Source organism: Apteryx mantelli, chromosome 2 (genome assembly GCF_036417845.1).
Source record: "Apteryx mantelli isolate bAptMan1 chromosome 2, bAptMan1.hap1, whole genome shotgun sequence".
NCBI classification, from domain to species: Eukaryota; Metazoa; Chordata; class Aves; order Apterygiformes; family Apterygidae; genus Apteryx; species Apteryx mantelli.
Window position 1 is genome coordinate 158,755,751 of NC_089979.1, and position 26,021 is coordinate 158,781,771.

The 26,021-nt window shown below is 38.4% G+C and overlaps 1 protein-coding gene and 1 long non-coding RNA gene across 5 annotated transcripts in view; one reads left to right on the forward strand and one right to left on the reverse strand.

Annotated features, from left to right (window-relative positions):
- The window catches only part of ZMYND11 (zinc finger MYND-type containing 11), a 108,300-nt gene extending 99,982 nt beyond the window's left edge, over positions 1-8,318 (reverse strand). For all 4 annotated transcript variants that reach the window (XM_013952574.2, XM_013952573.2, XM_067291922.1 and 1 more), the window contains exon 1: positions 8,119-8,318. The gene's annotated coding sequence lies outside the window, so the exon portion shown is untranslated. The remainder of the gene's footprint in view (positions 1-8,118) is intronic.
- LOC106492696 (uncharacterized) lies at positions 6,668-22,871 on the forward strand. Its single transcript, XR_001294045.2, has 5 exons — positions 6,668-6,770; positions 12,421-12,733; positions 12,975-13,026; positions 20,203-20,347; positions 22,130-22,871. It is a non-coding gene; the product is annotated as an uncharacterized lncRNA (long non-coding RNA).
- Positions 22,872-26,021: the final 3,150 nt, after the last annotated feature.

The following is a 26,021-nucleotide window of genomic DNA, read 5'->3' on the forward strand; positions in this document are numbered from 1 at the left end:
AAAAAATGTGCAAGTTATTCATGTTCTCTCTGTTCTTTTCATAGTAGCGTAGATTCTTTCATAGACTAATGGACATGTAGGAAACTTCCTTAACCTCAGTGGGAACAATCACCAATTTAAAGTTAGGATGTACAAAAGCCTTTTTAGAGTAACAGTAGTCATGCTGTTGATACTCAAAACACATGAAAAATGCCTACATAACATTGAATATTCCAGTAAAAGTATTTAAAATACAGTATTTTATAAAATTATACAGGCAAAAAAATTGCAACTGTGTTCTTCCTTGAATACTGGAATTCTACATAGATGTTCAATTTAAAAAATATATTTTATGAAAAATAAACTTTATTCATCAGTATGTTCCAAGTCCTACATATTTTTATGTTTGTCTAAAAGCCTGTTAGTAGGCTCATGGTCTAAATTTAAGTGCTTATATGACCAAGGTCTCTATCATTATATTAGTATTAATCTACTGGTAACAATGAATTTTCTGCAATGCATCATCGCTACCAGTATTCAGTGACCTATGATTACATTTTATCAAACAGCAATTCTTTTGCATTGATTCTGTACAACTTTGAACCTGAATCTTAAGTAATTAGTTGAGGAGAGGGGGATTATGGAAAAACACTAGGTTTAAACTTGTCCCAACTGAAGTCAATAGGGGTCAGAAGATACTGATCTCAAAAATTAACAATAGACTAAAAGGAAAATCTGAAAAACAGGAATCCATCATTTAGAGGTAAAATTTCCACTTTAATCTGTGCATGTGAACACACGCTCTGTAATTTTACTCAGCAAGGCACAGACTATCTCCCTTTCAGAAGTTCTCCTTTATCAGCAACAACATGAGGAAAATAGTAATAAAGTACAAATGTACAGTGCAGACTTGCCTGTTCTTTGGTTTCTGACTTGAGAAACATCTATAACTGTAAACAGGTATTTATAGTGTGAGACCCTCTGTTCCTAAAATGCAGAAATACTATGTGAGACTTCATAGAAAATGATATCTTCCTAAAAAAGATAAAACTCTCTTGTCTCTCAGATCTTTTCAAAGATTTGTTGAGCAATAAACATACTTTACATCCTTTTAACTTATTTTTCTCTCTCTGTATGTTATATTATTTCTAGTTACTTTGGGAGTCTACTAATTATTTTCTCTTAACTCCATTTTGTTTAACTTCACTGCTGTTTCAAACAGGTTCCAACAAAACCTAATGCTGTAATATCAGAATTACTCTGCTAAAATTTGTGAAGTACAATAACCCAGGAGTCACTGCATGCATCCCATCCACCTATCTTTAAAAGACCAGATAATACTGCCATGCTGTAAGTGTGCAAGACCAAAGTACCAAAAGCCAGTTTCCAAAATGCCACTTTTGAGTACCACTCCTACTAGCAAACTCCTGCAGTCTGTAACTAAAAAGTTAGTTATCTCTGTTAAAATCACATACTGTGTTTCATATTTATTTTAAACATACTAACAAGGAAAAGGAAATGAAGCATGGGAAAACTGAGAGGCAAACAGCAATATTTTAAACTCTTTTTTTCTAAATTACTAGATCTCAAATTGATAGTATCCTCTTATGGATGAAAATAATCAACAGAGTGAGACTTGTTTTTTGCATGCAAAAAACCTCATTTCCCACAGAAAGGTGAACAGGATGTTACTGGTATTTTTTGTAGGTATGCTTGACATTGTCTTTTAGCCAACACATGGATTTTAGCACTTCAGATTTCACCGTCTCTAGTGCTAAAATTATTCATAAGAATTTTTTTTATATCATATTACAATTGAGAGCTGTATGAAGTGTCATAATCACTGATCTACAATTTTTATTCTGCGATTATTTCATTTTTGAAATATTCAAAGATATTCCCAGCATTGGTATACTGATAACAATATTTTACTTACAATTGTTAATATTTTTGTCATTTTGAAATTATGACTATTAAGTCTGCCATTTTATCCAATAATGTATTTTAAACTCAAATGATGTGTCTCTATGCTTTCACAGCAGAAGCTTGTCTATTTTTGTGAAGTGGTAAATGAGAGAGATTGCAAGAAAACCAAAAACAATCTCTTTGTGTACAAAATTCTCAATAACTTCACTTTGGATTTATCTATATGGTACAACTATAGGATCCAGCTCTGAAGGGATATTATCAAAGCTGGCTGGCCTAAAATTACACCCCACAAGCTTTAATTTGGGTTCATGAACATGTCACAGTGTCTCACCACTGTGCCTGCTGTAGCCTGCCCGCAAGAGTAAAGAACCCTGTTCTTGTCGGGGGGGGATAAAAACACAGAGACATAAAAAGATTAATCAAATCTTATTAAAACATAAGGAAAATCTGCTTTTAGCACAGCATAGTTTTATGATTCAAGTTAGTTCACCCTTTAATAGCTTGTATATTTAAAGAAATTGATTACAACCTCCTTATATAGATATGTATCAAATCAAGCACAACTGTGTATGCTTTGACTTTAGATATTTAATGAAACAGTATAGTTAAACCAAGTAAAGAGTAGCATATTTAGTTTTAAAACAAGAATAATGCTAAAAATCCATTATAGAGTTTTTTGTCTAGTTTTACCCCAAACAAAAACAGACTCTTAATTTAATTCAATATTCATGGTTTAGTCAAGAACAAAAATAATACAAAAACCAAAAACAGAGTTCAGGCTTGCTCATTAACTCAGTGACAGATATTGGTTTAAACAGATGATAAAATTATGCTTAAAGACTAAAATTGAAAATCCTGAAAAATTGGCTTGATACAGCCCTGATCTTGCAGTGAGATGCATGCAGATAAACCTCTGAAATCAAAGCGCTCTGTACACTGTAGGAGTTCACATGTTCAGGCTAGAGGCCACAGTGTTTATTATACTGTACACAGCCTCTCTGGTATCAGTCAATCTACCTCCAGTTACCTACACTACACCCAGAAACAAATGTTTTTTTGGAGAAACATTAGACCATTTAAAAACAAATTTGAGTTTTATTTAAAAAATGCTTTGCACACTTGTTTTGCATTTTGTGTAGACTACAAAATACTCTTTCACCACTGCTGAGTTTGCATCTTTTAAATAATTTTCTGTGCAGTATAGACTTCTTTTAGGAAAATAAGAGTTAACTTATTAAGAAATTCCTGCAAAATGGAATCATCTTATAAACCACCTATCTTGCAGGCTATATTCTCCCAACTGGCAGATTAAACTTTAGAACAATAACCCAATTATGAGCTAAATTTATATTCAACTGATCAAAAATCACCCAGAACCTGACAAGAACAATCTTTGTTCACAACACTTAGCACGAGCAACACTGACAGACTAAAATGTACGAGCTATATAAAAGATGACATATGTTGCACTGCCCAACAACCAAGGGCACCACGCTCCAACTACTATGGGAGTGTACAATTTTCACCACATTCAGGGACTAAAAAAAACATCTTCTAGAATATGTCTGGAGAAGAAATATCTTTAGGTTTCACGTTTATTTTATAGCAAAAGGAGACTGCAGGCAAAAAGGAACGCTGGCATGGCAATTTTTAAACCTAGAGATAAAGAACACGATCTAGTATTAGAAAGCTCCAAAACAATCACTGCAAGAAGGATGGCTAAAGTCGTAATGCATGGAAAGAAAAAAAATCCCAATCAAGAAAATCAGTGGTTAGAATTCTGAATATATATATTATACATATATATATTTTATATTTATTTATTTATTTACTGAAGACACAAACAGGAAAAAGAATTTGCTCCAACAAATCTGAGCTAGCTCTTGCAAAAAAACAAACAAAAACAAACCAAAAACACCCCTCCCCCCGCCCCAACACAAACTACTTTATCAGGTTCAGGAAAGTCAACTCCTTATGTATCTGTACAGTAATTTGAATAATCCAGCATTCTGTGGCCAAGTTCATCATTGCTATGATATATTTTGGATAGATTAATTTTGTTTGTAGCTTGACTTAGCAGTTGAGACAACCTATCTGTAAAGGGATAAAAAACCCAAACTTATTTTACTAACACTTACACCACACTGGAGCTAGCTAAAAAGCCTTCAACCAATATAAGAAGAACATCAGAAATTTATGTGACTTTTTAAGAAACTGTCTATCAGGAACTGCTGCCTCTCTTTTTAAAACATTTATCCTGAACAAGTTCATTGCCTGAAGTTAGCCCTTACAGACTTCCAGGACTAAGTGCTCAGGAAAACTGAATGTTCTATGCAAGGCAGTGACTGTGAATCCAAGTTACAGGTATGTTCAAAATTTTTGAACTTAGTTGATTAATGTTAGGTACCTAATTCCACAACAAGACTCCTAAATCCAAAATTTGCCCAAATTGTGTGGAATGAGACAATATTCTAACAAATCAGATTGTGCAGGCATTTATGAACAGATTTAGATGCCTAGAATTTTTTAAAAAAATCTTAAAATTCTAGTTTTTATCTATTTCTTTCTGAAGTATGTCATCCTAATTCAGAGACTGCAGCTAGCACAGTTCAGCAGTCCCCAAGCTGCAGTTCACTGATAAAATTGCACAACAGTCTAGATGTAGCCTAAGTGACTTCAAGGTGAATTTGAGGCCAAATTCATTGCCCATCCACATCACTGGTTTTTCTTCAAGGAGCACCATGTCACTAACAGCACCCAGGAGGCTATATTTATCTGCAAGGTGGAGATGCCAAACACCCTCCGCAGCCTTTCACTATCTCATTTGCTCTTCAGATGACGTTAGGCAGAAACAATGATCCAGGTTTTTTCCCTGCAGGAGCCTCAAGTCCCTCCTGAACGAGTCCTTCTACTCTGCACATCTACTACCTACAAATGGGCATGGACATACAGGGACAAGATTTCAGAAACAACCTAGCACTTACATTGCGAGCATAGCTATTATATCCATGAAATACTCCTATACTGCTTACAGTCTGGGAGAGCAAAGCACATACGCTATTAGTTCAGTGACACTGTCCATTTTTTTCTGACATTTTAGGAACTACTGCTCTGGCCCACCATACATAAGGGCTAAGACAGCCTATCAAGATTAGTTCATAGTGACCAAACTCTTTTTTTTTTTTTACATTCCTATGTGAAAATAATAGTCATAAGTGCTTGTTTAGCTAAAAATATTGCAGCAGTCTAACCACTGCACTTTTAGCCCCTCGTACTTTTCATTTGCAATGGTGTGGAAATGAGCACGCTCCAAACCACCACACTCATCTCACAAGCAGGAACTTGTGAAGTTGTAAAACCCAACCAGTTGCAATCCTGTGAACAAGCTCCTATAGTCTGGTAAAGGATGTCCATATGTAAAGAGCAACCAGCTAACTGACACTAGTTTAATAACATACATACAGAGAAATTTTACACACAGTATTAGCCTGATTCTTTTCATTTCTTCTCCACAGAAAGCACTTCTCTGTTCAATCAGTGCTATGAAGCCCCAAAGTGTGGAAAAAGAGCATCTTCCAGCACAACACCAAAGTCTGAAGACCCCTGCCCGACATATGCACACTCACAAGCCCCCTTATAGCTGACTTCATCACCAGATAATGTCCACCACACTATCCCGCTCATGAGATGAAGTGGAGCAGTCATTTTTTAAGGGTAAAGGAGTCCTCCAACAGACTCACTCAGCCTTCGGTGCTAAACCTCATACCTAGTATCAGTTGCAGACACCTCTTCATGGTTCAGAGACCACCAATCCATAGGACAATCAACTAGTCATCAAGGCAGCAACTTTTTTCAATCAATAAAACAAAACTCAGAAAGATGAAGTGCTCGCTGTTGTACTACCAACCCTTCGAACCATTCAGGTCTTCATCAGAATTTCTCGTCAAAACAGAGAGGGTTTATTTATGCATGGAAAAATGGGCGTTAAATATAAATCCATACAGGGAATTACTTTGAGTGTACTTTCACTTTTGTATAAAACAGCAGTCAGCAAATGCTCTACTCCCCTAAAGACTTTTGGTAGAACGTTCAGAATAGCTGGTAACAAAATATATATTAAAAAAAAAAACCCATAAATATATATATATATATAGTGGAGAAGTGCCAGGTCCTTCATGCTGAATGATGAGGGACTTGAAAAACTCAAGAGACTGCAACCCGAACCACAAACTGGCATTTCCACTCCCACTCTCCCCACAACACCTGTCGCAGTGATCACCCGTAAAGAATTAAACAATTGCCTACAGAGAGTAACAACAAAAGTACCACAAGGACAGCATCAGTAAGACAGGGGAGCATTTTCTATCTTCGATCCTCTTCACTGCAGTAAAGTCTCCTAAAAACTCTTTTACAACAAATAGTATTTTTCCGACAATACAGGCACCGGGGTAGATTATTCCAAGATGCTAAAATGCCAGATTATAGAATTTTGAACACATTAGCACCAAATTTGGTATCTTTTCAGCCCATTTCCTGTCCCCAAGACACCCCTAACTAGCGTTTCTGAAGTTCTTCTTGCCACCAAGCATTTGCAGAAGACCAAAAAAAAAAAAATTACTGAATTAAGTCTGTTATTTTTCAGGATAATGCAGAAGCAGCGCACGCACAAAATGACACGCAAAGTTTCCCAAGTGCGGAGCACCAGCGCTTTCCAGGAGGGCTTGTCCCCCAAACGGCGGCAGGGAAGGTCAGGAGGAGGCACCGGCGCTCCCGTTGTCCCCGCCGCCAGGGCACAGGAAAGCGGAGGAGGCGGGGAGGCCCCGGGACCCCCGAGCCGGGGGCAGCGCACAACGCCCCGCGCAGTGAGCGGGGGACAGTTATCCGGGGGCACGGGGGGGGGCACCAAGGACCCCCTCGGCAGCGCGGAGCTCCGCGGGATCAGCCCGCCGCGCTCAGCAGGGCGCCCGAGGGGGGCGAGGAGGCGCCGCGGGAGCCCCGGCAGGTAGCGGCGCCCCCGCTCCCGCCCGCGCCGCGCCGCGGCAGGAGGGCGGCGGGGAAGCGGCCGCTCCCCCCCCTCCCCGCCCCCAGCCCGGCGGGCGGCGGGGGGCGGCCGGGGCCCCCGTCCCCGCGGCAGCCCTTGGGGGCGAGCGGCGCTTGCACGCCGCGGCCGCCGCGGGGGAGGGCGGCGAGCTGGGGGCCGGGCGGCCATGGCCCCTCGCTGTCCCTGCGCGCCCGGCCTGCGGGGACCGCCGCCTCCCCCCGCGGAGCCTCGGCGCTGCCGAGCCGCTGCCATTACGCGGGCCGAGCCCCGTCTCCAAGCAGACATCCCCCACCCCAGCGAGGCGATGCGGGGCCGGGCGGGGGGGCGAGAACTGGGGGGAGGGAAGGGGGCAAGTGGGGAGCGGAGCCGGGGCCTGGCGTGCGGGCAGGGAGCGGGGGGGTGGCGGCGCCGAGGCCGGCCTGCGCCACACCCCGCGCGGCCTCGCCGCTCACGCGAGTCCCCGGCTCGCCCGCTCCCTGCAGGCCCGCGCCGCGCGTCCGGGGGAGCTTTTCTCGGGGGCGCCCCTCTGCCCACCCCATTTCTGCCCGCTTCTGCACGCCCCCGATCCCGGGCTGACTGCAACTCGGCACAGCGGCGCGGAGAAACCGCCAGCCTTTTCTTTTTTTTTTTTTTTCCGTTTTTTTTGCAGCCGAAATCCGACAAGGGAAGGTGGAGAAACAAAAATAATCGCCGTTAATAATCACACGCGCTCCGCCGCCGTCCCCTCTTCTCCTCCGCGATTTCCAAAGGAGGCTGCGAAATAATCCTTCCCACTCCAAAAAATAGAATAAAAAAAAAAATCCCGCCTTTCATCTCCCCCCCCCTTTCCCAGCCCCACACATTTTATTATTAACTATTATTGCTCCCCCCTCCCTAAACGCTACCCCACGGGGCAGGATTGCCCCCTCCCCTCGCGCCCAGCCCTTCCCCTGCCCCCTCTCCCCCATCTCCTTGGAACACTGTGTACATGATTTTGTAGTTTTTTTAAGGCGCCATGTTTATAATCCTCCATCATATTAAAAAAAAAAAAAATCCACCCAGCATGAGACTCGGTGTCTCTCGCACCCCAAAGCCAAGGAGGCAGACACAGAAATATCCACAGGGCTGTAAATTCAACCCCCCCTCCCGCACACACACCCCTCCTCCCCCGACTTAAAAGTCTCTCTCACCTTGTGCCGCCGCCGCCGCCGCTTCTGCTGCTGCAGGGGGGGAGAAGTTAAGCCAAGGGAAACTTTTCAATCCCTTCCCCAGGCCGCTGCTGCCTCCTCCTTCCACATATTTTTCCCCTCAGAGTTTTATTGTGTCTGAATTTTCTCTCTCTCTCTCCTCTTCTGTCTGTCCACAGTTCAGGTTTCTGGGGTAAACAGGGTTTAGGATGGTGCTAGGGATATTTGGGAGAAGGAGAACTCTAGTGGTGTCTGCTGGAGTTGCTGTTTGTTTCTTTTATTATTTTTTTTAATAATACATTTGAAATGGATCTTTAACTATTTATTATATATGTATTTTTTATCATACTTTTAGGCCTGGACCTTATATTATTGCAGAGGAAAAAGGTGCCAGTTATCTGATAAATGTAAATTCTTCCTATCATGAAGCTTGGAGAAATTCTGAGTAACATTTTCAAAAGTGAATACTCACCTTGAGCAACAGAAACTAAAGCATACAGAATCAGTGTTCGCTCTCAGAATTGGCTATATGTTCCAAGCTACAGATCCACACTTTTACTGCAGGATCAGGGAATATATATGGTAATATGAAATATATTACTATATGTATAATATATGTAGCAAGAACTGTGTATGTTTTATCATATTTTGTATGAAGTATGAGATAAATTTTAAATAATTATTAAAGAATATCTGAGCATATACATTCTAAAGTTTTTGAAATACTTCAGGAATTATATATGGAAAAATTAATACATTTCACAGTTAATTAATATTGACCAGCAGTGTGATATAATTCATTAAAATACACTGTCAACTTAATGTAAATATCTATGCATGCAAATAATTCTACTCATATGAATAGTCATTAGTAAATAAGTATTACAAAAATAATTTTGGACTACTAATGATGCAAAAGATCCATCTTTTTGTGCCTGGCCAATCAAGGATATAACACAGATTAATTTTACATACTGAACAGTGAAAGTTCCTCAAGTGTGCTTAGTAAATAAGATTTCTAGTAGTATCTAAAACTGCATTTTCTTTGAGACTGCCGTATCAGGACTTTACATCCTCTTTTGAAAAATAAAATGCAAATAATTTGTTGCATAGTTGTGATAAAGCTTTAGTTCTGTTATGTATTTAAATATGAAAGAACATTTTACATTATCTAAAATAAATAAGATAAATAGGAAAGAAAGTGCTGGTAATCTGCTTTGAAAGGGTGCTTGAGGGTTTGGGCTGATACCAAATGGTAGTAGTATAATTTATTAACTGCATTATATTGCTTGTATTAATAAAAAGGAAATTAAATTTACAGGCAATTCTTTAAATAAGAAGGGCATCAGGAAGAGATTTATTGACAGTACAATTATAAAAAGGCTACCTTATATGAAGCATTTAGCTGTGATGTTTGGCTCTGATTTTGTTCAGACATGTAATTTTCAAAAAGAGTTCAATACAAATATATACCAAGTTTCCACAGGAGGTGTGGTTACTTGGCTGTCTTAGGTTCCTTTGAATCCTTCTCTATACAAATTGCCTCTGAGCTATACTCTTGTAAGATGAAAAAATATTTGGGTCCTTACCGTTTCTACCGTGAATAGTAACTGACCAATGCAGTCAAGCAAACAGGTCTGCTTATGCTAGGATGTTTAAAGTATATCCATTTCTGCATCCAGAAGCAAACAAGAGAGAAGTGTAGCTAGTGACGTACACAACTGTCTTTAATTCTTCAGCCAGAAAGGCCAGATACCCCTTCCAAGTCGGCTGGCTGGGGGGATTCTTGGCATAAATCCAAAACAAAGCTCCAATTCCACGCTCTGGTTCTTTATTGAAAAGATTTATTACTCTGCCGCAGTGCCTTCTCCTTACCTATGTAAATATTTACTTAAGGCAGAAGTTCAACTATCTTCAATATAAGAAGGTTCTAGCCCTTTATTTCTCAGGACCCATAGAGAGCTGTCAAATAAATATTTAGGCCACAGTTTTACAAATGTGGAAGCATAGGCATGACTGAAGCCTTATGGTTTATCTACAGTGGAGGCTTTTACCTGAAGTCTCCTGGTTGCCAGCAATTTTCTGTAGTTAACGTATTTGTAAAGGCTAGTCTGGACAGTCTCCAAATATTTGTTTCAGGATACAAATATTTGATTTTGGAAAGAACAAAGTATCTGAAAGCAAATATGTAAGGAGTGTCTAAACCATAACTACATTACCTTGTCCGAGTTGGTGGGCAGTGAATTAAATCAAAGGTAGAAAAACGGGCAGATACCTTATATAAAGGTAGGTGTCCGTGGGCCTTGTTTTGAAATGTTTGGCTCTCCTCAGGCTCTGTGAGGATCAGCACCCAGTAGGTCCAGCAGATAACTGTTTGCATTACATAACCTTCAGAAGGCATACTGATTGCTAGAAAGGTTGCATTTTACAGTCATTTTAAATTATTTTTTAACTGTATTGGAAAGACTTATTTATGCTCATTAAGACACAGGTTTGAAGCCATGTTAGCTGGTCCTGGTTAGACTCAGTTCTTGCATTTATCTGCATTTAGTTTGATACCTAATATATGTGCTTAGAAGATCCTTTTTGGCAATTAACTTTCATATAGGAAAAAGCAGGAGGAGCTTTAAACAGTTAATACTGAACTCTGCTATGAAGCGGTGAGGGCTGAGACAGTCAGACAATAGGAAGGAAATCCCACCCTCCCTGCACACTGGGCAGCAGCATGTTTCCTCATAGGCAGTGGGAAATGTTTGTTAAAACAAATGCCAGATTAGGGAAGTATCCGAACCCATCCTCCCCGGGGCGGGATTGGCTGCCGAGGGTGATGGACGGTTAGTATTACGCTGAGAGTGGAGAGGCAGTGTAAAATCCAGGCATTTCCTCCCTCTTCTTGTTGGAAGGTCTCTGAAAAAGACAAACGCGTAGCCTAGTTTCTGAAGCAGCGCGTGCACTTCTCATTCTCAGGTAGCTCGGTCTGGAAATGAGTTTATCCATCAAAAACGTCTACAGAGCTGTAACCAGCAACTCATGTTGTAATTGTAAGGATTCTAGACATCGGATTTGCTGGTTAGTTGTGGAAAACACAGTACTGGCAAAGATAAAAAGCAAACATGATAAAGTTACTTCTTTTTAAGTAAAAAGTGCTTACAATAGAAATAAATCAGGCTACATGTATGCTGCACTCTTTTGCTGTGTTGATCAGGTCTATTGTAAATGGTAGGTTTGTCTTCACAGTTTATTTCACTTGGAAAGGGGCTTGGAGGGGAGTAGAAAAAGCTGTATCAGCAGAAGTACCATGTAATTATAACTGCCGTGAGTTAAAGTGGAGATCGGACAGGTTCATAGAAAAGAAGTCCGTTGCAGGCTGGACACACAGAAAACACATGACTTGGAAAGTCCCTGAGCTGAAAACAGTTGGAGGCTGGAACACCAGCAGTCACAGATATCATACATGCCTGCTTGTTATTACGTTTCCCTAGATATCTTCTTGTGGCAACTACTCTTTTGTGAGAAAACTAAGACTGCCTATTATCATGAAGAAGAGGCTGGTGAATATGCCCACGTTTTCCTTTCTTTTAAATTACACTACTGCTTTTCAAGAGATGCATTTGTTTTTAATGCTCGTACTGGGCAACGCTATCCCACATAGCTATGACCTTGTATTCTTACCGTGCTCTTTTGCCATCCTCCTGGGCTCACTAGTACAACTATCAAATGTGCAGGTGAGAAAACGACATTGCTGGAGGGTTCTAGACACCAGACTCCAGACTGTGAAAACAGGAGTTGAATGCTGGCAGTTAGGAGAGCAGGGAGTATCATGTCCCCTCTTCCAGCAGACCCGTGCTGGGCTGATGAATGCACAGCCCAGCCTTCTTCTCTGGAACTTGCTGACTCCTGACTGAACCAAACCCACCTACTCTCTATTATGTGCTCAGGTCTTTATCTGGCTTTGTAAGACAGCTGTCTTTTGCAATTGGTGCCAGCCCACTTTACTGTGTGCTCAGCTTCCAGCCGCACTGAAACCAAAATACCTTAAAGAAACACATTTCCTGAGAGGCAGATCTGCCTTGTTGTGATCGTAGAAGTAATAATGCAGAAAATTAGTGTAATTTTTTCATCAGAACAAAGCTTAGGAATATAGTTCTCTTTGCAGTAAAAATCTCAGCAATGCACTTAATTTAGGAAGTTGGGGGGAAGGGAACAAAATCTTAACAACAGACTCAGGAAATCCACTGAGCTGAAAATAGTTGAAGGGTGGGAGAGTCTTAGGGAGAAGCTTATATTGTTCTTACTTTTCCCCAGGCGTCCAAAAACAAAAAAATCAGTCACAGGAGGGGGGCACAGAGCAGAGGACCCCCAACAGTGTCTGCTGCTCCCTGAAGCTGTCCAAGTGGATGCTGGCCGGAGGCGCAGTCCTTGCAGACGTGACACAGTGAGGAGATTGATGTGGGCGCCACAGCTGCCAGATCCTCTGTCTTCAGCTTCCTCGTTCTGGCCGTGCCCCTGGCCATGGAGACTGGCCATCCGCTGCTGGCTACCCACAGCTCTTAGAGGAGGCTGATGAAGAACTCTGCAACTTGGTGGGGCCTCAGAAAGGAAGGATATACATAAAAAGGTGAGGGGGAAAGCACAGGCAGTATTTCAACAAAAAGTCCTGGAGGAGTCGGACTTGCAGCTCCTGCTGAAGACAGTACACTGTGGGGAGGTGGGTTTTTGGTCTGACTATGGCCATTCTTTTATTCCTAAGAATACCTTGTGGGTATAATAACTGGTAATAACTTAAATAGAAAAGCCAGCCAGGTGTAGATGCAGCTTAAGATACCAAATGCATTTTTTTCACTGTGTTCTCTCTTCAGATTTTCATGCACAGCTGGGAACAGAAGTTTATCCTAAAAAGTTTACCTGTGGGTAAGCAGACATATGTTTATGACATATGACATGACATGTGTTTGTGCCAGCATTATGCTTCATGAAAACCGTATGTCTGATTCAGTGTAGAGTCTGCCAGAGGAAACTTAGCTCTTCAATATTTTTTAACTAATTCAAAACAACAGAGTGAGTTTGTACTCATTTCGTACGTTGTATAATCTGGCAACTGTATTTTAGGTACAGGAACAGGTGCCATAAAATATGACATGCAAAAAGTCTTAGTGTGCACCTCCAAGTGTACATAGAATTTATTTCACAGAGGTTTTTCCAGTCTTGGTGTTATCTTTAAAATAATTTATATCTATGCAAAATGAATATACAAAAATGAAATTTGCTGTTAAAAGGAGTGAAACAGTATCTATTGGTAATTGAGGATGCAGTGATTGGAGATATATCATCTGCCAATAAACAACAATCACAATGAGGAAATAAGTAGTATCTTTTGTTATTAAAGTAGTTACAAAACTAGAGTTTTTACATGAGGATATATTATGAATGTCGTAATTGCAGGGAAGTTTTAATTACCTTATATATTAAATGCCAGCATATCAAACAATACAAAAAAAATATTATGTTCAGGTCTGTCACCCCCAGAGAGTGGAAAAACATGGGTAAGAGAGATATTACAGCATGCATTAAGAGCATGCAGAGACCTTCGTGTGGCTCTTTGGGCTGAGGCAGTCTGTGACAAGCCTGGCTGGTTGGGTTTGGTCCGGCACTGACTTTGAGTTGATCATTGCAGGGTTGCTCTGTGTCTACCCTGTGCTTCAAAGCTTTCTGTGTTCAAAGCTGGCTTGTTAGCTGCGACGTAGTGCCGGGGCCAAGCTGGTTCCATGCATCCATGTGGCACTTTGCTGGAATTAACAAGCCTTTCCAGTAAACAGGATTCTGTGGTGTGTAGAGCAGAGACATCCAAATGTTTCTGAAAGAGATAATGTGTTATCAGTAGTACTGAACTGAAGCTAATAAGCCTTGTTGGACCCAAGCTGATCATATGCAGAGCTACCCAGCTGTGGCTCTGTACAGCTTTCTCCCAAGCTCCAATTTCCAGGAACATAGTGTTTTGCATGGCATTAGCTCCAGTCTCACGCAGCTTATTATGCCAGTTTTGATGCCATGCAAAAGAGGCAAAATTGTTTCTGGAACAGAGCTGCTCTCAAATTTAACACATTGCCTGAGCTAAAGATCCCTACCAGACTGAAGCTGGCTTGGCATGAAGCCATCTTGGTGTGTTTGCTGTATCCTGATGTCATCTGCAGCTTGAATAAACTGCAGATATCACTGATTGGCTGTACAGAATAGTCATAATTAATAGCGACATTTGTGTCAGTTTTGAACCATTATGGTCAAGATGAAAGCTAATGTAGGAACAAACAAATCCACATCTGCCAGTCTGTGGTTCTGACCTCTTATGTGAAGCATCGTCTATTCCCCAGAGTTAAAGATAATATGATGGCTAAGATAAACTAATTCTGATCCAGGATCTCAGATTTAATTTTCATTGCATTCTGTAAGGGAGCACTTACTCAAAACCAATTGTAATATTCAAATCTAATTGTCCTATCAGTAACAACCTTCTTACACTGGTGGAACTGAAAGAGAATACCATGGCAAGTTAACCAAAGTGGAACTTATACTGGGAATATTTCAAATGATGGGATTTGATGAGTGTTGAAACAAATAAATAGATACATATAATGTTTGATCTTACATATTATGTAGGCTATGTATTATGTATAATTCACAAGTAAGAAATAGGTACTATTTATATATTTTTCTATTTATCTTGGCTAATTGTTGCATTACTTTCAGCAGATGGCACTCCACTCTCTTAAAAGGTTTCTTATTAAAATAAGAATTTATTAGCAACCTATTAACCCTAATAGCAGTGATGTGGTTTTTGACACATTCCTAAATTTCTAAAACACAAATCTTCTAAACTAACCAGGCATACTCTTCAAAAGTCAGGGTTATCTATTAACATGGTAACTAAATCCAGTTGCCATTGAAATAACTCTGAATATCCCAAAATGGTGAATTTATAGCGTTCCATTAAATGTCCACAATCCTGGATGCAAAAGTGAAAAGAATCAGATTTTGACATGCTGAATTATATGTATATGTCTGTCAGGGCAATCCTGATAATAGATTTTGTGTTCTTTATCTACATTTATTAAAATTTTTCACACTGAGAAATAAACCCTCAAATTTTATTTCAGTTTTGCATGTTTTATGGCCTCTTCTTAGTGCTGGGCTGTTTTCTTTTGTTTTGTTTTATTTTATTTTATCTTATTTTATTTTACCTTATTTTATTAACATAAAAGTATAGATTTATCATCCACTTATTTCAATTCTTATCTGTAGGTCATAATACCTTTCATCAGAATTGTTTATGTGAAAGTACAGTATTCTCTTTTAAATGACGACTATATTGCATTCACTTTGGAAATAATGTTGCCTTTGAGAGGGTCGGCACAGCACCAAGGTGTTGGGACAGACATATAGACACTGGCTTTTCCTTCTTGCTCCACAGCTCTGTAGAGTTCTAAAGAATACTGTTGAACTGCCAGCTGAAACCCCTTTTTTTTTTTAAAAAAAAGGACTGCATGTAATTAGGGGGTATGTACATTCCTTCTCTGAAGATAGTTTGTGGCTCAAAAGCAGAATATTGAGTCCAAAATATTTAAATCTTCTTGGACTAATTCAGCCCTCTAAAATTTCCCTCAGCAAATATAGAAGGATGAAGCTTCAATATAGCCACCAATCCTGCAAACGCTTTTTCAATTTTGCAACTTAAAAAGTGTAGTTAAAACTGTTAAGTTTTATATGAATAAAATTCTCCCGTTTCATTTGTTCAAGCTTTGAAGTTTATTATTGTATGCAAAATTACAAAGGGAGGAGCAGAACCTGGGGCTTTCATACAAAGCCCACTGAAGTCTCTGGCAAGACTCCCATTGACTTCAGTAACTCTGGGATAAGAACATAGATAACTTTCCTTATCCTGCACCAAGCAGGATTTCCAAATCTTTGGAACTCCAAATAATTTTTCTTCTGCTTCCTTCCTATCTCCATTCTATGAGATGTGGTTGTACAGGTCTGAAGACATTTTCTATCCTAGCTCAACTTCTCAAAAAGATACTGCAACACCAGTTTTGGACTAGTAGAAGTATGATAATTCTCCATTACATAAGATGAAGCTAAATGTAAAGTGTCAGTACCATTTTAGACTCGAAGCAAATTCTATGTGACTTTTTAAACAAAAATAAAACATAGTGTTAGTTCTGAAATTTATGGATGAAATAAGCAAAAAAAAAATTGCGCAGTGCCAAAAATAGTAGGAATTGTGTTTAAAAGCTGAATTGACAGAAAAGGTGATATGCAATCATACTTTTCCAAATTCTAGAAGTGTTTTTCTAATATTATTCAGAAAAGTTAGAAAATGGCAGCTGTACACTTTGCATGGAATAAAATAGCAAAATAATGCAGATCTAATAAAAAACTCAGTTGCAGAATGTTTACAAAAAAGGGGTCCCCAGGGTCCTGTAACAAATATTAAGCAGAAAAGCAATATAATAATTAAAATTATATTATTATTAGAAAAGTGATTGCTTTGCCAAATGGATTCTTAATTTGACAGTAGGGCAGAATTTCCCCCAGTCCTCTTATTTAATATACTGTATTTTAGAATTAAATTCATAGTGTTTGATAATATAAAGACAAGGCAACTCTACGCACGAAAGAGCCTGCAGTTGAGTTCTTTTCCTGATGGAATTTATTCTTTGCGTGTCCAAATCAATAGGAAAAAATTTCAGAGAAAAAAAATGTAGGAGAGGCAAAAAAGAAATAAGTGCCCCAACCCAAGACCAAGACAAAAATTTTTTTGCAAACAGCCAGAAGACTCAGTCTAAACCATCTCAAAATACTTTGCATATGTATACATGAAGAGACAAATTACCCGTTTTGTCAAGCCCAAGTACAGTGCAGTGTGTGCGAATACCATGTCCAAGCAGGGATTATAAGAATGGAATCTCTCCTCACCCAGGAATTTAGTGACTAGAAAATGAACTCAAAGCATTTTTGGTAGCAGCATGGTTGCTATGCATTTTAATGTATGTGAATTTTGGGTTCAAGTACTTCAAATTTGTATCCAAACTTTACATTTTACTGTTTAGTAAGCCCACCCACATGACAGATGACACCAGCGCTAGCAGTTAGCTTCTCTCACCTTTCCATTACCACATAGGCATAGGAAGGCATGTGAAAGCATACAAGTCTTCCTGATGGTCTTTTAAACTAGAGATAAAATATTAACAGATATATGCACATTATTTTATAATGTGAAGTCCCTAGGAAAAAAATATAATTTACAAAACTCTTGCAGAGCATTAATTCAATTGTTAAATTGTACTGTTTGCAAGCATTTTCACTGACTCCCGTGGAACTCCCAGGCTCAGGGAAAGTGAGGAGGTAGAAGCCATTTGCAAGCAATTATCTTGTCATGAAGCAATGGCAGCAGTTTGCCTGAATGTCTTTTACAGAAACGAAGTGTGATAAGGAATCATACGTTCTGAGGATTTGAGATATATTTTTGTTCCAGTTATTCGACTTCCATGGCAAACTAAAGACTGACCAAATTCTGGTCTTGAGTTCTAGCTCAGCATTCCTGGAAGCTGAAATGTCAAACCCTGGACACAACATGTAGGACAACAATGTAATTAGCTTATTATCCCTATGGGAACACCTGATCAAGTACAACCCTGAAAATTATAAAAAAGACTTAAAAAATGGGGATGCTCACAAAAAGTATTATGAAGAGACACTTCCAACCTTTCTGACAGGTGATGTCTTTAGAAAAAAATAAAACCAATCATGTTTCCTTCTAGAAACAAAGAATACAGATTGCATTTGTAAGACTAGAGAATGTATGACAGGACTCAATGGTTTAGTAACTCTAAAAGGGGCTGGTGGTAATGTTGGATAATTAATTGAATGTGAACTTGTGTAGTTAGTGAGGATATTATTACATTAAGAAAAGTTAATTGGATTAGAAGACAACTAAGGGAGAGGTTGAAGAGCAAATTAAAACCAAAATCCCTTTACTATATTTGAAGCAGGAAGTCTACAGCAAAGTTGATACACATTGATTTAGGGTTTAAAGAGAGTAAATTAATAAGCTGTGGACACTGTTGAGAAGCTAAATGCTTTTGTAGTAGCTTGGGCTTCAAAAAGAGATTGAGAAGAACAAATACCTCTAAAACATCTTTGAACGAAAGTCAGGGTTAGTAGTACGATCAGACAATGTTATATCTATATCTGTAAATAAAACAGGTCCCAGAGTATTATCTAGCCCTGAAATCAATTGGCCCAACATGGCTTACATTCACATGACCAAACTCTCTTCCCTCCAAAATGGGGAGTTCTCATCCAAACTGCCTTTTGGGAATAGTCTTTGGCTTGTACTGTGCTCTGAATCTTGCTTGGCCATTTTCTGGGAGAATAATAGTTGGCTTTTTTTTTCTAGGAGAGGTGTTAAGAATTTAACAAAATTGGTCACCACATGCCAGTGCCTGTGCTTGAACCTTTGCACTGCTTAGTTTATCAGTATAGACATTTTTTCTTTGTTTATACTATCTGCATGTTCCCATTAATAGAATTTTGTGTAAATCCAGCTATTCTTAATCCAGAATAAATTAATCTACAGACAGCCCTGAAACCAATGGTTCCTGTAAGCATTACACCAAACAACTAATTTTGTTCTTATTGTTCTATAGTAATTTTACTGGTTACTCTGATCCTTTCCTTTAAATAGCTGTGTCCTGTCAGGTTCAAGGCAGGTGCCCTGAGTGGCAGTAAATTCAGCCTTAACAAGTTCACTGTGTTGCTCCACATTATTATGCAGTATTCCTCCTGTGGTACTATAATATGGAGAGGGAACAGCCAGTGAAACTCTAGTGCTATTTGTCATATTAGAACTGTAGAAGTCAAAAGATTTTTGTTCAGTATGCCTATGGTTTACAGCAGCATATTTGTGAATTTTTTAGTTCAGCAATAAAAGACAGATCATACTGATTATTTCTGTTACACAGAAATATTACTGATCTTCTTCTCCCATTCAACAGTCCCTTTTTAGAAAATAATTCGTGTTTTGACCAAGTTTAAATATTCATTATGCTGCCAGTTAGCATATAAAGTTGTAACTAAATATGATGAAAATCCTTGCAATGTCAAATTTTGTAAGTGTAACTCTAAGAGTCAAAAAAGGAATCATGAATTCATACCTTATGCTTCCGTATGCCCTTTACATCCGTACTGTTGGACCTCCAGACAAGAGTGGAGGCTGTACTCTAGATCTCTGAATCCAGGGGGACTTTAAAGCTCCTTTGAAGTCAAGGAAATTTAACTTGAGTGAGGCCTTTAGAGTTGTTCCATTACTTCTGTTTACATTAAAACCTAGCAAAATACTGTCATATTTTTTCAGGTTGTTTTTACAGGCATTCATACAAAAGAGAAATATAAGACCACTTTTAATATTTTACAGAAGTGATTCAGCAAGGCAGAACAGGAAACTCCTTTCTTTCTTTCTTTCTTTCTTTCTAGCAAACTGTGTAAACTATTCTGGTTCTACTATGTTTCAAAGTCTGCTGAATTTCTGAGATGAAAATGAGCTGGGAATTTGGAAGTTTCTGTGAATGCTAAAATGACTGTGAAATGAAATAAACCACTCTATGAAATAATAAGAGCCTAATCATAGGATTTGAGGGAACGGTGTGGAAAGAGCCCTCTGACTCGCACCATGTGACAGGAATCACAAATCATATACACCACTTTTACAGTCCGTGCTGCACAAAAATAGGAGCGTGATTCTCAAAACGGCAAGCGTCCATCTGCCCAGGTGTTTAGCAATCGTAGTATTCTTTTTCTGTCTGTTTGGGAATGATGTTGGTGACGGCCAACAGACATGAGAGCCTGCTAAGGTAGAAAGATCAGCAGCTGCTGGTTGAACAGAGGTATCCAAGAGAAAAGAAAGCTCAGTAGAGTGCAATTTTTTCACCACCTCTGTTGTCTTTTTTTTTTTTCCTCAGTTTATCTCTTTTCTTATTACTCTTCATGTTGCTCCTTTAACTTCACTGACTGTGAGAGTCTTCCGTCACACAGGAGGCCTTATTGGACTTCAAGGGAAGAAAGAAAACAGTGGATGCATGTCAGAGTGGACATAGCTCAGGAGGGGATCATCATTCTGCTGATCTGGCCTTTGTAGAATCTACAGTTTCAAATATTAGAAACACTTGTCCCCATCTGAGTAAGTATTTTATTTTCTCAGCTTTTTTTTTCCTAATATTTTGCAAGCTATACATTTTTTGGATTTTTAAGCCTTTGCACAAAAGTCAGCCTGGTGTACTTGTGCAAAATGTAAAAATGGTGCCAGGAAGGCAAACACAGAGTACATATCACTGCAGTAAACTGGTGACTGCTTCCAAACCACTGCTTTCTATTTCACTGCACATAAATATGATTTTCCAAACCTCTTTGGCTGAGTTTAACAGGAAAAAAATCATAAGTCTTTCATGCAAGAACAGTTAAAAGCAAACTAAGAAGGAGCGTCTTAGAGAAAAAGGGCAGATAGAGCTCATTCCCATAGCTATATGCCTTAAAGCACTGGGTGCTCCTAGTGTATATAGTCTAAGGTATCATTATCCCAGTGCGCTAAAAAGTATGGATAATTGTAGCAAGGTCTGCATTTGAAAGAACTGTTTGCAATGTCCTGGTGAGGCACCAAAAATAGAAAGCTGACCTGATTATACTATCTGTGAATGGTTACATAATTTTCTATCATGATCAGTGATTATGTCATTTTGAAATTACATTAGAATTCCCTCTACAACTCAAATCCATTAAGAAGGGGATGCAGTAGAACCCTTGCTAAATGTAGTATTTGCCATAAACATCCGACATCCCTGACCCCTGTTATTTTCTTGGTAAAGATCAGTGTTGACTCCTCTTTGTGCAGCTCTCAATCTGGGACCAGTTTGCCAACCAAGGAAAGCAGCTTCTAGTGATGTTCTCTGTGGGTGGTCCTTTTGAATGAATTATTTAAAAATTCATTAAAAAATTTCTCTTTAGAAGCTGGATAGATTTTTTACCATCCAGGGCATAGTCAACATTTTCTTTCTTAGCCAGCATTCACCTTGGGAATGTGAAGATGAGAACAATGTGACTTAATTTTGCAGGCTGGAAATTCAGATATAGAAGAAAAATGCTGCTGACCTAGTTTTAGAGTAAACTTCAACCAGTTGTAGTACATTCATTTTGATGCAGATCTCTTTTTAAATGTTCTTATCTAATATCATTTTAAAGAGTATTCCAGAAACAAAGCAGGAAAAAAAAGAAGCTATATTTTGGGAAAGAAGAAGCTTTTAAAAACATTATTCATTTAAAAATTATAACGCAATAAGAGATTACAGGAGATGGCGGAGGAGGAGGAGTTCAGGAGAAGATGAAAAAGGAGAGACACTCAGGATTGCAATTATTAAAGCTTTGCAAGAGAGAAGGACTTCAGAGTTGATACATATCAAAGGTGGAAACACCACATTTGCTGAGACATTGCTGAAATTGTACTCCATCCGCTTTAGTAGACATATCAAAATGTAAATGAGCAGGGAATCAAATCTTGATAACGATATTAATGCCTGTACATTGGGATATATGAGTTCACCTTCTATGAACACATCATTTGATGCTAAAATACCTAGCTGCATCTTAATTCCTGGGCATCTTCAAAATCTGCAAGTTTCTTCTACTGAGTTTAATTACTATCCTGATTATAGAAATAAGGTATCAACATCCATTCACTACGTGGTTTTAAGACTTTTATATAATGTCTTGTGGAGATAGCTGTACAGACGTTGTTGGGTTTCCTTTCTCCTCTTTGAAAGACTGAGAGAAAGTTAATGCCTATTTACAGTTCCTTCTCAGGTCTATGAGTTGCTTGTCCTACACAACTACTATCAGTAACCATAAAATGATTTGGCCTTCAGTGTTGTTGTTGTGGAAATGTGACATATTTTTCTCCTGTTTCTTCCAGACGCTGGAAATATTGTACTAGATTGGTCTTTGACAGTACAGATGGGAGTGAAGTAATCAAAATCAGGCTGGATAAAACAGAAGTGATGCTGAGATTGTGAAAGCACATGGAGAACTGGCCAAACCTGTGGGAGAGTCACCTATTGAATCTGCCAGTGTGCCTTGCAGATTTAAAATTTTATTGAATCTACCTAGCTGAAAGATCATTGCTCATCTCGTGTTCCCTCATGGCATTCGTTTTTGTTTGGTTTGCTGGTGCAGCATGTTCCTGGCATTACACCTTTCAAGAAAGAATTTAAAGCTTGTTTAGCAGAGGCTTCCTGCCTTTGAAGCCTGCTTCTGACAGAGTGAAAGGCCAAATTCTGAAAGCTCCATGTTGCAATGAAGGAATGTTGTTTGCCTTCAGATTATTTGGAGAGTGAATGGAGAAAATAGGAGTTTATTTTGATTAAATTATTTGTTAATGATTATTATTTAATTACTTCAGGTTCCCACATGCCAAAATTAATGGGCATTCCAGTAAATTTCAGAGAAATATTTTTTATTTTTAAATAGTGATTTGAAAAATTTTAAAAAATAAGAGAAAAGAGAGTACAAAAATGGAGGAATGATTTATACACTGCATTTTCCAATTTGGGATAAACATCAGATAACAAACTAAGGCCAAAAGGGTATATGTTGGCAGTCAATTCTACTCAGCCAGACATTGAGAAATATGATTTATTTAAATGATGTGCTGTTTAATAAACATCTGAATCCTTATTTATACCTCTTGATTTGCCAAATTTTTCTGCCAGGAATATAGAAGATGAGGATATGTGATAAGAACTACTTTTACCAGCTGTTATAGGATAAAATTTTGACATATTCTTTGGAAGAAACATGCATCTCTTCTGAAAAAAAATCTTATGAAAGATTGCTTATGGTGTGGTCAAGAGGCAAAAGGAATGTAAAACATATTTTAACCTACTCTTCGTAGGCAAGTAGCTAAAATTCTTGATTTAATAACATAGTGGGGTTATGGAGAAGTAACTGGATGAATTTCAGTAATCTTTCACTACCTTTTGTTAGACAAGTATTACAGTTTGATTTGGAAGAAAGTTTTCCTGGCTTTTCATTTCTTTACCATAGCAGTTTGTTAGCACAAAACCAGGCTAGTCTGTGCACAGAAGAGACATGTCATTTCAGAACTTATGGAAAAAATTTAATGGAAATAATTTTGTGTTAAGCAAATTATAAACAAGAGGGAACATGATATTTTTGTAGATATTAACAAATATAACTCCAAGAAAGTTGTTAATTCCTATTCACAGCGATCCCTGTGAATATTCCTTACTTTTCTTTGGCTTTAATTCACTTTGCTACAATGAGGTTTAGGAGTAGTGTGTTATTTTTTGAACTCTCAAAAGCCCAATGGGATTAGGCCCACATTATGCTGCATTCTGGAAAAATACTATTCCTCCCTGAAGACCTCACTCTGTTGCCTTAAGGGTCAGAGACAGAAAAGGCACAGAAGAAAAGACACAATATGGAAATAGAAATATCAATTTAGCATACAATTTTAGTTTCTTACTGGATTATATTTAAAATATTATTGTAATTCCTTTTTTTGTTATACCATGTTTTCTTTTCCAAACCCTTTTGGTACTTTCTGTTCCCTTTTCCTCTTACTTTCTTTTTCCAAAATACTGAATCCTAACCATAATCTTCATCCTTGTTTCCTAAGGAAATGAGACTTGTGATCACACTTTGTGTGTGTGAGAGAGGAAGAGAGAGAAAACAGGGATTTCAAAAATAGTTGCATTCTTACAAGTTTTGTGAAAATATGTGGTAAGATAGAGGAGAGTTTGCAGAATCCTGTATTAGACAATCCAGGTCAACATTATTACAGAAAGCCATAGGAAACAACTCCTCTGTTTGTAGAACTACTTGTTGTGCACATTGATACACACCCACTGTGCTGGGACTTTGTTTCAGCATGCAACATGCATTTGTAGTTTTAATGATCATGTATACATGTACCTTGCTATCTAGAGATGCAGTTACCTACTCTGCCCAAGGAACTGCGGTATCCAGTATGTAGTAATGCAATTGGGTACTTAATTTCTTGAAAATCATTCTCTATGTATCTTAAAATTCAGCATGCCCTGTTTTCCTTAGGGAACACTATCCCTTCAACAAATTGTAAACTGCAAATGAAGGATGAACAAAAATACTAGCTAACAAATATTACTTTGTTGAATATTACCAGGAGTGGTCAAATAACTACAGGTGACTAGTCACATGCAAGCCAGGCAATTGCAACAGGAATTGTCAGGACTATTACTGATATGTGGTTCTGATTGCTTATAGACACGTATTGCCCCTTTCGATGTCATCTTTGATTGCTCAGTGTGTCTACAAATAATACTAATCCCATGGTCCTACAGGAATAATAATCTGAAAAATACACTTTTGTGGGCTCTTTCATTTGCCTGGAAGTAATAATAGCTTCTGAGAATATCCATGCATCACAACTGTTTTGTTTGTTTTTGACTGTCCAGAATGCAAATAATATTGAAAGTTAACAACAGATTTTATAGGAAAAATAATATAGTATCTGACTTGGCTTGGCTTAGAGGAGTTATAATCTGTTTTCCAGTGGAAGACATTTCAGTATTACATTTTTGAGAAGCTTATATTAATCATGAGCCCTTAGGCACATGAACTATACGAACTTTTGGCATGAAACTATGCTTTCAGCTACACTTGTGCAATTCAGTTGGGTCCAGTATGTAATGCTTTTCACATCTTACTCTGCCTTAAGTATGTTTATAAAACTGACAGCACAATTAAATAGCAATAAAACTGGATGTTGATGGAGATGGAGCATGGACACTTGGCAGCTTCTGTCTTGAGAAAGTACAATGCGTGGATAACCACACTGATCAGCACCTTTGGCATATGTAATGCTTGTATTTAAAAAAAAAACCTCATGATGATCAGTTTTTATTTAGACTCCTAGTCATAGGATTAACAAGATGCATGTACTCAATGTTTCTGTGGTAGATGAGACGGCCTCCTTTTTCCAAAGTGACTTGAGATTTTATTGGCTCAACTTGGGAATCCTCTGAATGGTAAGTCCCTTCAAAGTGTCACAAAAGGGACATCTGAAAACTGGGATAACCAAAGACAGTGTGCTTTTTAAAAAATGGGTTCTGAAATAACGAAGAGGTAGCTCAGTTTAAAACCTGGTTTTGTTTCCATTTAAATCAATGGGGACAAGAAGAGGCCCTTGATGTATTTTTCATTGGAGTTTTGCAAGCTATTTTGCTTCTTCAGCACTCTGAACTACACTCTAGCTGACTTATGCTCATAAGAGTCTACAATGTTTCAAATAGAAAAACATGTGAAACCTCTTTCAAGTTTTAGTCCCCATGTTTTGGAGGATATTAATTCTGTCTCTCTTTAGTAAGTTAAACATGTGAATTTGTGAGAAACTGAATATTAGAAAAGTCAGGATCTAGAAATATGTTATCTAATATGAGAGACATCTATGCATATACAGAAAATGGAGACAGCACATTTGTTATTTATAATTTAACTCCTATGAAGCGATTTTTCATAGGAAACTCGTCATTCCTTTGAAGAAAAGCTTAGCTGGCATGGAATCTCTATTTGGTTATTAGGATTAAGAATGAAATTAAAATATTGAATCCTCTTCTCATAGGGCCAGATCTGCAGAAGGTATAAATCAGAACAGCTCAAATTTAAGTGAAGGAAGTTATGACAATTTACATCAGTTTAGGATTTGACCTTCTCTCCAGAAAATTATTTCTCTGAAGATCATACTTCCTATATTTGTCTTACTTTATGCCTGGCAGAGAACTAATTAATACATAATTGCTTTGCTG